The sequence below is a fragment of the Oncorhynchus tshawytscha genome, linkage group LG16, assembly GCF_018296145.1.
Source record: "Oncorhynchus tshawytscha isolate Ot180627B linkage group LG16, Otsh_v2.0, whole genome shotgun sequence".
NCBI lineage: Eukaryota > Metazoa > Chordata > Actinopteri > Salmoniformes > Salmonidae > Oncorhynchus > Oncorhynchus tshawytscha.
This window is the reverse complement of record NC_056444.1, coordinates 83,607,982-83,620,512: the sequence shown is the minus strand read 5'-3', so window position 1 is coordinate 83,620,512 and position 12,531 is coordinate 83,607,982.

The window sequence follows — 12,531 nt, the reverse complement described above, 5'->3', positions numbered from 1 at the left end:
AAGACACCCCCAATAAAGGGGTGGTTCTGCAGGTGGTGACCACAGACCACTTCTCAGTTCCTATGCTTCGTGGCTTGACCACAGACCACTTCTCAGTTCCCATGCTTCCTGGCTGATGTTTTGGTCACTTTTGAATGCTGGCGGTGCTTTCACTCTAGTGGTAGCATGAGACGGAGTCTACAACCCACACAAGTGGCTCAGGTAGTGCAGCTCATCCAGGATGACCCATCAATGCGAGCTGTGGCAAGAAGGTTTGCTGTGTCTGTCAGTGTAGTGTCTAGAGCATGGAGGCGCTACCAGGAGACAGGCCAGTACATCAGGAGACGTGGAGGAGGCCGTAGGAGGGTAACAACCCAGCAGCAGGATCGCTACCTCCGCCTTTGTGCAGGAAGGAGCAGGAGGAGCACTGCCAGAGCCCTGCAAAATGACCTCCAGCAGGCCACAAATGTGCATGTGTCTGCTCAAACAGTCAGAAACAGACTCCATGAGGGTGGTATGAGGGCCCGACGTCCACAGGTGGGGGTTGTGCTTACAGCCCAACACCGTGCAGGATGTTTGGCATTTGCCAGAGAACACGAAGATTGGCAAATTTGCCACTGGCGCCCTGTGCTCTTCACAGATGAAAGCAGGTTCACACTGAGCACGTGACAGAGTCTGGAGACGCCTTGGAGAACATTCTGCTGCCTGCAACATCCTCCAGCATGACCGGTTTGGCGGTGGGTCAGTCATGGTGTGGGGTGGCATTTCTTTGGGAGGTCGCACAGCCCTCCATGTGCTCGCCAGAGGTAGCCTGACTGCCATTAGGTACCGAGATGAGATCCTCAGACCCCTTGTGAGACCATATGCTGGTGCGGTTGGCCCTGGGTTCCTCCTAATGCAAGACAATGCTAGACCTCATGTGGCTGGAGTGTGTCAGCAGTTCCTGCAAGAGGAAGGTATTGATGCTATGGACTGGCCCGCCCGTTCCCCAGTCCTGAATCCAATTGAGCACATCTGGGACATCATGTCTCGCTCCATCCACCAACGCCACGTTGCACCACAGACTGTCCAGGAGTTGGCGGATGCTTTAGTCCAGGTCTGGGAGGAGATCCCTCAGGAGACCATCCGCTACCTCATCAGGAGCATGCCCAGGCGTTGTAGGGAGGTCATACAGGCACGTGGAGGCCACACACACTACTGAGCCTCATTTTGACTTGTTTTAAGGACATTACATCAAAGTTGGATCAGCCTGTAGTGTGGTTTTCCACTAATTTTGAGTGTGACTCCAAATCCAGACCTCCATGGGTTGATAAATTTGATTTCCATTGATCATTTTTGTGTGATTTTTGTTTTCAGCACATTCAACTATGTAAAGAAAAAAGTATTTAATAAGAAAATTTAATTCATTCAGATCTAGGATGTGTTATTTTAGTGTTCCCTTTATTTTTTTTAGCAGTGTGTGTGTATATGTGTATATGTGTATGTGTATATATATATTCAACCACAAGGGTATACTAATCAGCTATGTGAGATAGAACAAAAGGAAGCATAATAGGGGGACTACTGCAATTATATTGTGTCAAACCCGAATAATTTGCCATTTCTGAAACGTAGTAATGTTTTAAGACATGGTTTTCATGTTGTAAAGTTAACAAGGTTTTATTTATTTTACCTTTATTTAACTAGGCAAGTCAGTTAAGAACAAATTCTTATTTTCAATGACAGCCTAGGAACTGTGTGTTAACTGCCTGTTCAGGGGCAGAATGACAGATTTGTACCTTGTCAGCTCGGGGGTTTGAACTTGCAACCTTCCGGTTACTAGTCCAACGCTCTAACCACTAGGCTACCCTGCTGCCCCAATAGTAGTTTGAAGTAATTTTATGTTTTAAAAAAAATGGTTTAAACCGAGAAAATTGTCACAAAAAATAGGCCTTGTTTGCATAGTGTTAGCAGTTGATGTTACTCTTCAATAACGCCGACCCCAAAGCAAATCATAGGGAGAAAAATAGGTTTATTCAAAGAGGACAAATCATGGATGTTATGCTGAGAGGTAGATGTTCATTCTCCCTGTCCTCAGTGAGTCTCCACAGAACAAAGAGACAGGATGTAGTTTTATAACCCAACCCTAGTCGGTGGTAGACCAATTAGAATGCCTTGCAATAAAATTGGCCAATGGCCAAATAACAAGTATCCTGTTTCAGGCTCAATGCCTAGACAAATTCTTCCCATGTCTCTGACTCGTTGATCGTTAATTCCCTCTTGATCGTTAGTCCTCTGCTTTTGTGTATTTATCTTCTAAATGTTCTTGCACTAGAGATGATGAAATGGAACGTCATTTAGGTTGTAATGATCGCCGAAATTCTAATCGTTAGGTCGTCTCACCGTTGATATAGCAACGGACGCTAATAGTTCATCAAATCCCATTGTGATGCGGAGGGGGACAGTTTTGGCCAGGGGACATTATTAGGCATGACAGGCCCATTGGGAATAGGGTGCCATCTGAGACACCTGGAGTTATCAGTCTGCACTTTTCTCGCTAAATGGGATAATGTATCTAAATTAAATGGGATAATGCATGTAAATTAAATGGGATAATGTATTTAGATGAAATGGGATAACGCATGCAAATTAAATGGGATAATGTATTTCGGTGAAATGGGATAATGTATCTAAATTAAATGGGATAATGTATTTCAACGATTTGGGATAATGTATTTAAATTAAATGGGATAATGTATCTAAATTAAACTGGATAATGTATCTAAATTAAACTGGATAATGTATCTAAATTAAATGAAAATAAAGCTTGTCAATGAAATGGCATAATGTATTTAAATTGATGTCAGCCAACCTTCGACCGCCAAGTAAGAGGAAATGTTAGGATAGGAATTGTTAATCTGTGATTTTAAAGTCATTGCGCAATGCTAATACAAAACAACGTATTGTAATTTTCGTTGGCGGTTGGGTTTCAATTTGTCTCAGTCAGTCAGTCGGCTCGGCGGTGTCCCAATCCACTAGGATGCTGCCTAGTGCTACAGTCCTAACAGCACTGCTGTAAGGGTATTTAAGCTAAAGCCCCAGGCGATGACATCACACAGCCGCTGATTAATGGCTGGCAGCCCTTGAAACCTTAAACGGAGATCAGCACACTGATCCTCAGTCAGCTCAGTACCTCTGATTACAAACAACAGATAGACCGACCGAGGGGAGGGATGAGGGGGACAGAGAGGGACGGAGCGAGGGGATAGAAAGATAGAATTCGAAAACAAATCCAATTTTGATAAACTCCCATATCTACTGGGTGAAATACCACAGTGTTACATCACAGCAGCAAGATTTGTGACCTGTTGCCATGAGAAAATGGCAACCAGTGAAAAACAAACACCATTGTAAATACAACCCATATTTATGCTTGTTTATTTTATCTTGTGTACTTTAACCATTTGTACATTGTTACAACACTATGTATGTGTATATATATATATATATATATATATTAGAGAGATTGAGAGATAATGACATTTGTAATGTCTTTATTGTTTTGAAACTTCTGTATGTGTAATGTTTACTGTTCATTTTTGTTTATTTCACTTATGTATATTATCTACCTCACTTGCTTTGGCAATGTTAGCATATGTTTCCCATGACAATAAAGCCCCTTGAATTGAATAGAATAGATAGAGGGGGAGGGGATAGAACACAGCAGAGGAGAATATCCAGTCCTCAAGGTTATACCTACAGTGCATTCAAAAAGTATTCACACCTCTTGACGTTTTCAACATTTTGTTACGTTATCGCCTTATTCTAAAATTCATTGAATTGTTTTTCTTATCAATCTACACACTATCTCATAATAACAAAGCAAAAAGTTTTTTAGAAATGTTTGCAAATGCATTTTTTTAAATCATACCTTATTCACATAAGTACAGTCGTGGCCAAAAGTTTTGAGAATGACACAAACCAGAGAAGACGCTGAATGTATCTTACCGGAGAAAGCATTAGCGAACGAAACAACTCCCGCTCTTTCTCAGTAGGTGTAGTCCATCTATCCGATGTTGTCTGGTCAAAAAGAGTATGACATGTCCGTTTTATTGAATGCAAGGGAAGCCAGCAAGCATTTGGTAAAAAAAAACTTGATTAAAAAAAAAATGTATAAAATAATAGCCAATTAGCGTTGAGCTAAACTGAGTGAGCTCAGCTGTGAACGGTCCTGGCGTACCAAAAACATCAGAAACCATCACATCAGAAACCACACATCATTGACAGAAAACAACTTAAATTGTTGCATCTCATTGTGTTGTTTTTCTCCGGTAGCTATCTAGCTAAAATTGTCCCTTTCCTAAATTAGCCATGGATGAAGACAGGGGAGATGTGGATTTATTCCGTACTGGCCAATGATTCTAATGGTGATTCTGATCCAACTATTAAGTCACACATTGTTGTGCGCCTTGCCTGAGAGGGTATGAGTTTAATATGTAGCTAGATGTAGAAACGTTAGGCTAATGTTATCCAGCCGGCCTGGCGCGTCGTTGCACATGAAAGGAAGTTACGCTAGCCAGCAAGCATTTTAGCCAGGTAGCCTAGCACAGCAAAAACTACGCGTGTACAGAGTCATAGACCGTCTAGGCCACATGAAAGGAAGTTACGCTAGCCAGCAAGCATTTTAGCCAGTTAGCCTAGCAGAGCAAAAACTAAGCGTGTACTGTATGACAGAGTCATAGACCGTTTAGGCCACATGAAAGAGGAAGATGGCGTTTCTCAACAAGTAGGATGAATCAACATGTTTTTCTACTTGCACACAGAAATCAGAACCATGGACAGCCACATCCTATTTATTATTGTTGATTGGACTAAATAGTTTTTGGTATCTTTTAGTTGTCACTGTATTAGACAAAGAAGAGGTGATTTGATGATGTTGAAATTGGTGCTGGAATAGTGGAGGCAGCTCCTGTTGTTGAAATGGTGCTGGAACAGTGGAGGCAGCTCCTGTTGTTGAAATTGGTGCTGGAATAGTGGAGGCAGCTCCTGTTGTTGAAATGGTGCTGGGAACAGTGGAGGCAGCTCCTGTTGTTGAAATGGTGCTGGGAACAGTGGAGGCAGCTCCTGTTGTTGAAATGGTGCTGGGAACAGTGGAGGCAGCTCCTGTTGTTGAAATGGTGCTGGGAACAGTGGAGGCAGCTCCTGTTGTTGACATGGTGCTGGAATAGTGGAGGCAGCTCCTGTTGTTGACATGGTGCTGGAATAGTGGAGGCAGCTCCTGTTGTTGACATGGTGCTGGAATAGTGGAGGCAGCTCCTGTTGTTGACATGGTGCTGGAATAGTGGAGGCAGCTCCTGTTGTTGACATGGTGCTGGAATAGTGGAGGCAGCTCCTGTTGTTGACATGGTGCTGGAATAGTGGAGGCAGCTCCTGTTGTTGACATGGTGCTGGAACAGTGGAGGCAGCTCCTGTTGTTGACATGGTGATGGAATAGTGGAGGCAGCTCCTGTTGTTGACATGGTGCTGGAATAGTGGAGGCAGCTCCTGTTGTTGACATGGTGCTGGAACAGTGGAGGCAGCTCCTGTTGTTGACATGGTGCTGGAATAGTGGAGGCAGCTCCTGTTGTTGACATGGTGCTGGAATAGTGGAGGCAGCTCCTGTTGTTGAAATGGTGCTGGAACAGTGGAGGCAGCTCCTGTTGTTGAAATGGTGCTGGAACAGTGGAGGCAGCTCCTGTTGTTGAAATGGTGCTGGAATAGTGGAGGCAGCTCCTGTTGTTGACATGGTGCTGGAACAGTGGAGGCAGCTCCTGTTGTTGAAATGGTGCTGGAACAGTGGAGGCAGCTCCTGTTGTTGACATGGTGCTGGAATGGTGGAGGCAGCTCCTGTTGTTGAAATGGTGCTGGAATAGTGGAGGCAGCTCCTGTTGTTGACATGGTGCTGGGAACAGTGGAGGCAGCTCCTGTTGTTGACATGGTGCTGGAATAGTGGAGGCAGCTCCTGTTGTTGACATGGTGCTGGGAACAGTGGAGGCAGCTCCTGTTGTTGACATGGTGCTGGAATAGTGGAGGCAGCTCCTGTTGTTGACATGGTGATGGAATAGTGGAGGCAGCTCCTGTTGTTGACATGGTGATGGAATAGTGGAGGCAGCTCCTGTTGTTGAAATGGTGCTGGAATAGTGGAGGCAGCTCCTGTTGTTGACATGGTGCTGGAACAGTGGAGGCAGCTCCTGTTGTTGAATTGGTGCTGGAATAGTGGAGGCAGCTCCTGTTGTTGACATGGTGATGGAATAGTGGAGGCAGCTCCTGTTGTTGACATGGTGCTGGAATAGTGGAGGCAGCTCCTGTTTACTCTGCGACCTGCAGTATATCTCAGTGGTTATAAATCACTTTGACGTTATGGGGTATTGTGAGTATTGTGTGTAAATTCAGACTGTAACACAACTAAATGTGGAAAATGTCAAGGGGTGTGAATATTTTCTGAAGGCACTGACTGCCTAATGTTTAAGATGGAAAATTAATGAAACATTTATCTATGCCTTAATTTAAAAATAAAAAAATAAATAAAATATAGACTCTTAACTTTCATTTGACAGACAATTTTGATGTGCTGTTATGAACTTCACATGCTGGTGCTCATGGGACTTTTTCTACATAAATGGCCATCTGCAAAATAACACACATCTCATGTCAACCCAAACCTTGTGTCTGCAAAATAACACACAACACATTGGGCACTGTCTGCATAGCTGCATGTATAACAGACATACCACACAACATAGGGTTCCCGGGAGATCACGTGTGTGTTTTGAAGTTGGGAGAGATCCTCTGAGAATGCCTGCGGAATGTGCTGGAATGTTCCATTTCTGTCTGTCTGTGGAAAATACTTGTTCTTCTGCTGACTAGTGTGTTTGTTAACCAACCAATATAAGTAGAATAGAGGTGTGTGTGTGTGTGTGTGTGTGTGTGTGTGCGTGTGCATGCGGTAAGGTGATAGTCGCATTCTATCTACCACCCATTCAGCTGAGCTGACAACTCGCCTCAACCCAACTGAACTGACCTTTTTTGGGTTACCGTTTTCATGTGTGATTTTTATCCTATGAATTGTCTGCTAGAAAGGAATACAGTGTGAAAAACAGCCCGATAGAATAGTGGTTTTTAAAAGTGTGGTATTGGAGTTAGATTAAAGCGGACACAAGAAAAGATCAACCAGGGAACAACAAACACCATTGTAAATACAACCCATATTTAGGTTTATTTAATTTCCCTTTTGTACTTTAACTATTTGCACATCATATGGCATTTGAAATGTCTTTATTATTTTGTAAGTGTAATGTTTACTGTTAATTTGTATTGTTTATTTCACTTTTATCTATTTCACTTGCTTTGACAACGTAAACATATGTTTTCCATGGAGGCTGGGAGGGAGGGAGGGAGGGAGGGAGGGAGGGAGGGAGGGGGAGGGAGGGAGGGAGGGAGGGAGGGAGGGAGGGAGGGAGGCAGGGAGGGAGGGAGGGAGGGAGGCAGGGAGGCAGGGAGGGAGGGAGGGAGGCAGGCAGGGAGGGAGGGAGGGGAGGCAGGGAGGGAGGGAGGAGGGAGGGAGGCAGGCAGGGAGGGAGGCAGGGAGGGAGGGAGGCAGGCTGGGAGGGAGGGAGGCAGGGAGGGAGGGAGGCAGGCAGGGAGGGAGGCAGGGAGGGAGGGAGGGAGGCAGGCAGGGAGGGAGGGAGGGAGGGAGGGAGGGAGGCAGGCAGGGAGGGAGGCAGGGAGGGAGGGAGGGAGGCAGGCAGGGAGGGAGGGAGGGAGGGAGGGAGGGAGGCAGGCAGGGAGGGAGGCAGGGAGGGAGGGAGGGAGGCAGGGAGGAGGGAGGCAGGGAGGGAGGCAGGGAGGGAGGGAGGCTGGGAGGCTGGGAGGGAGGCAGGGAGGGAGGCAGGGAGGGAGGGAGGCTGGGAGGCTGGGAGGGAGGCTGGGAGGGAGGGAGGGAGGGAGGGAGGGAGGCTGGGAGGGAGGGAGGGAGGGAGGGAGGGAGGGAGGGAGGCTGGGAGGGAGGCTGGGAGGGAGGCTGGGAGGGAGGCTGGGAGGGAGGCAGGGAGGGAGGCAGGGAGGGAGGCAGGGAGGGAGGGAGGCTGGGAGGCTGGGAGGAGGCTGGGAGGGAGGGAGGGAGGGAGGGAGGGAGGCTGGGAGGGAGGGAGGGAGGGAGGGAGGGAGGCTGGGAGGGAGGCAGGGAGGGAGGGAGGCTGGGAGGCTGGGAGGGAGGCAGGAGGGAGGCAGGGAGGGAGGCAGGGAGGGAGGCAGGGAGGCAGGCAGGGAGGGAGGGAGGGAGGCTGGGAGGGAGGGAGGGAGGGAGGGAGGGAGGGAGGCTGGGAGGGAGGCAGGGAGGGAGGGAGGGAGGCTGGGAGGCTGGGAGGGAGGCAGGGAGGGAGGCAGGGAGGGAGGCAGGAGGAGGCTGGGAGGGAGGCTGGGAGGAGGCTGGGAGGGAGGCAGGGAGGGAGGCAGGGAGGGAGGGAGGGAGGGAGGGAGGGAGGCAGGCAGGGAGGGAGGCAGGGAGGGAGGCAGGGAGGCTGGGAGGGAGGGAGGGAGGCAGGCAGGGAGGGAGGCAGGGAGGGAGGCTGGGAGGGAGGGAGGGAGGCTGGGAGGGAGGGAGGCTGGGAGGGAGGGAGGCTGGGAGGAGGCAGGGAGGGAGGGAGGGAGGAGGGAGGCAGGGAGGGAGGCAGGGAGGCAGGCAGGGAGGAGGGAGGAGGCTGGGAGGGAGGCAGGGAGGCTGGGAGGGAGGCAGGGAGGCTGGGAGGGAGGCAGGGAGGGAGGGAGGGAGGGGGAGGCAGGCAGGGGGAGGCAGGCAGGCAGGGAGGGAGGCAGGGAGGGAGGCAGGGAGGGAGGCTGGGAGGGAGGCTGGGAGGGAGGCTGGGAGGGAGGCAGGGAGGGAGGCAGGGAGGGAGGGAGGAGGCTGGGAGGGAGGCAGGGAGGGAGGCAGGCAGGCAGGGAGGGAGGCAGGGAGGCAGGGAGGCTGGGAGGGAGGCAGGGAGGGAGGGAGGGAGGCTGGGAGGCAGGCAGGGAGGGAGGCAGGCAGGGAGGGAGGCAGGCAGGGAGGGAGGCAGGGAGGCAGGGAGGGAGGCAGGGAGGGAGGGAGGGAGGCTGGGAGGCAGGCAGGGAGGGAGGCAGGCAGGGAGGGAGGGAGGCTGGGAGGCTGGGAGGGAGGCAGGGAGGGAGGCAGGGAGGGAGGCAGGGAGGGAGGGAGGCAGGGAGGGAGGCAGGGGGGGAGGGAGGCAGGAGGAGGCAGGCAGGGAGGGAGGGAGGCTGGGAGGGAGGCAGGAGGGAGGCAGGGAGGGAGGCAGGGAGGCTGGGAGGGAGGCAGGGAGGGAAGGCAGGGAGGGAGGCAGGCAGGAGGGAGGCAGGGAGGCTGGGAGGGAGGCAGGGAGGGAGGCAGGCAGGAGGGAGGCAGGAGGCTGGCAGGGAGGCTGGGAGGAGGCAGGGAGGGAGGCAGGCAGGGAGGGAGGGAGGCTGGGAGGCTGGGAGGGAGGCAGGGAGGAGGCAGGAGGCTGGGAGGGAGGCAGGGAGGGAGGCAGGCAGGGAGGGAGGCAGGCAGGGAGGGAGGCAGGAGGCTGGGAGGGAGGCAGGGAGGAGGCAGGAGGGAGGCAGGGAGGCTGGGAGGGAGGCAGGGAGGGAGGCAGGCAGGGAGGGAGGCAGGCAGGGAGGAGGCAGGGAGGCTGGGAGGAGGCAGGGAGGGAGGCAGGCAGGGAGGGAGGCAGGCAGGGAGGGAGGCAGGGGAGGGAGGGAGGGAGGGAGGCAGGCAGGCAGGCAGGAGGGAGGCAGGGAGGCAGGCAGGAGGGAGGCAGGGAGGCAGGCAGGGAGGAGGCAGGGAGGGAGGCAGGGAGGCTGGGAGGGAGGCAGGCAGGCAGGGAGGGAGGGAGGCAGGGAGGCTGGGAGGCAGGGAGGGAGGCAGGGAGGCAGGCAGGGAGGGAGGGAGGGAGGGAGAATTCTACTCAAATCCGGGACACCTCACAAGCCCTTTAAAGTCCACCTAACAGATTGAATTCCCCCCCTCAGGGAACACACACATGGTGGTCACAGGTTTCATTGTTATTGTTGGATAAAAACGCACAAAAAAGTGATAATAATTATGAATATATTTATACATTTACAGAGAGAGCGCAGCCTTAGCTGCTTGCTATCATGGCTGCCATGGCAACTGATGGGACTATGATGAGTAATTACTGTTGAGACTGGAAACTGTGAATTACACTCTGAGGTGGGGGATCCTTGGCTTTTGACTGCTGTGTTGCCATGTTTCATGACTCTCTCTCTCTCTGCCCCACAGTCGGACTGAACCTGTTGGGCTCCCCCAGACATCACCCTGTGAAGAAGGTCCACTTCATCAAGAACATGAGACAATACGACACACGAGGCAGCAGGTAAGTCTTCCTCGTTCTCTCAGAACACTGACTGAAGCCCTTCCTCGTTCTCTCAGAACACTGACTGAAGCCCTTCCTCGTTCTCTCAGAACACTGACTGAAACACTTCCTGTCTACCAGAATACTGACTGAAGCCCTTCCTCAGTATCTCAGAACACTGACTGAAGCCCTTCCTCGTTCTCTCAGAACACTGACTGAAACACTTCCTGTCTACCAGAATACTGACTGAAGCCCTTCCTCAGTATCTCAGAACACTGACTGAAGCCCTTCCTCGTTCTCTCAGAACACTGACTGAAACACTTCCTGTCTACCAGAATACTGACTGAAGCCCTTCCTCAGTATCTCAGAACACTGACTGAAGCCCTTCCTCGTTCTCTCAGAACACTGACTGAAACACTTCCTGTCTACCAGAATACTGACTGAAGCCCTTCCTCGTTCTCTCAGAACACTGACTGAAACACTTCCTGTCTACCAGAATACTGACTGAAGCCCTTCCTCAGTATCTCAGAACACTGACTGAAGCCCTTCCTCGTTCTCTCAGAACACTGACTGAAACACTTCCTTGTTCTCCCAGAACACTTCCTTTCTTCATTTTCTTTGCAGAACAGAACTGTAGATGAGGAATATACAGTATGAAGTAACTCTGGACTCCTGACCGCGGTCTTAATGCAAGGCTACAAGCCAACTGAAAGTAGCCCAGAGGTTAGAGAGGTGGGCCAGTAACTGGAAAATGTAAAGCCAGGCCACATATTAACTCCTCATTCAGAGGACCCTTATTATTATTATTATTATTATTATTATATGATCACCTGAACACCTGTTGGAACTTGGCTCTGCTCTGTCTCTGTTGTTCTAGTGCTGGGGCTATTATTAAATCATTCTAGTGGGTCAGAGAGCATCACAAGGCTGTTGTTATGAGTGTAGACTGGTCCTTTAATACAATAGTAACAGAACACTCAGTCATCCAACAGAACACTCTGTTACCCAACAGAACACTCTGTTACCCAACAGAACACTCAGATATCAAACAGAACACTCAGATATCAAACAGAACACTCAGATATCAAACAGAACACTCAGATATCAAACAGAACACTCAGATATCAAACAGAACACTCAGATATCCAACAGAACACTCAGATATCCAACAGAACACTCCATCACCCAACAGAACACTCCGTCACCCAACAGAACACTCAGTCATCCACACAGGTCTTGAGTTTATGCTATGTCACGTACTGGCTATCTGTACTGCCAGACTGCCTGTTCCCTTGTCCCCAGGGCACTCTACGAACACACCACACACACGAACACACACACACACACAGTCATCTGGCTCCAAGCCAGCTGAGAAACAAGAGAGCTATGTTTACCCTGTGCCCGTTATGAACCCACCAGGACTCACTGGCATTGTTTTTACTTTTCCACTAGACTCTTTCCCATGTGGTGAAGGTTTTTCACTTGACTCTTTCCCATGTGGTGAAGGTTTTTCACTCGACTCTTTCCCATGTGGTGAAGGTTTTTCACTTGACTCTTTCCCATGTGGTGAAGGTTTTCACTCGACTCTTTCCCATGTGGTGAAGGTTTTCACTCGACTCTTTCCCATGTGGTGAAGGTTTTCCACTAGACTCTTTCCCATGTGGTGAAGGTTTTCTACTCGACTCTTTCCCATGTGGTGAAGGTTTTTCACTCGACTCTTTCCCATGTGGTGAAGGTTTTCCACTAGACTCTTTCCCATGTGGTGAAGGTTTTCCACTAGACTCTTTCCCATGTGGTGAAGGTTTTCCACTAGACTCTTTCCCATGCATGCTGGGCCTGGCAGTGAGGGTTTTCCACTTGAGATTGTGAGATCTGAGATAGAGGCCACAGCCATAAGGGTCCTGCTCAAAAGTCTTACACTAAATGGGAAAACAGAGACATTTTCAACACGATCTTAGTTTCCTTTTGACATTCGACATATTATAGATGAATGTGTATTATTGACAGATTAATTCTGCATGTTTACAAGGTTAAAAAAAAGAAACAACTCAAAGGGTGAAGGTTAGGTGTTCATTCTGAGTGGTGAAGGTTAGGTGTTCATTTTGAGTGGTGAAGGTTAGGTGTTCATTCTGAGTGGTGAAGGTGAGGTGTTCATTCTGAGTGGTGAAGGTGAGGTGTTCATTCTGAG